Consider the following 270-nt stretch of genomic DNA (forward strand, 5'->3'; position numbering starts at 1 on the left):
CCCACCCCGGCGGGAGACGGCACTCCCCGCCAAGGATGGCAGCAGGGCTGGGTCCTGGGGAGGGCAGAGGGTGTTATGACCCCCCCAGCCCCATCCTGGCATCGCTGCAGCCCACGGCAGGGAGGGGGGACAGGGACTGAGCTGTGACCCCGGGGGTGGCGCTGTCACCTCCTGGGGCACAGCCAAGGTTGAAGCCCCATGGATGCCCCAGAGGGAGGCTCTGCTCATCTCATCCCACTGGCCACCGGCCCCTGGGACACCTGGATCCCC

The sequence above is a fragment of the Eurypyga helias genome, unplaced genomic scaffold (genome assembly GCF_000690775.1).
Source record: "Eurypyga helias isolate BGI_N326 unplaced genomic scaffold, ASM69077v1 scaffold23240, whole genome shotgun sequence".
Classification (NCBI taxonomy): domain Eukaryota; kingdom Metazoa; phylum Chordata; class Aves; order Eurypygiformes; family Eurypygidae; genus Eurypyga; species Eurypyga helias.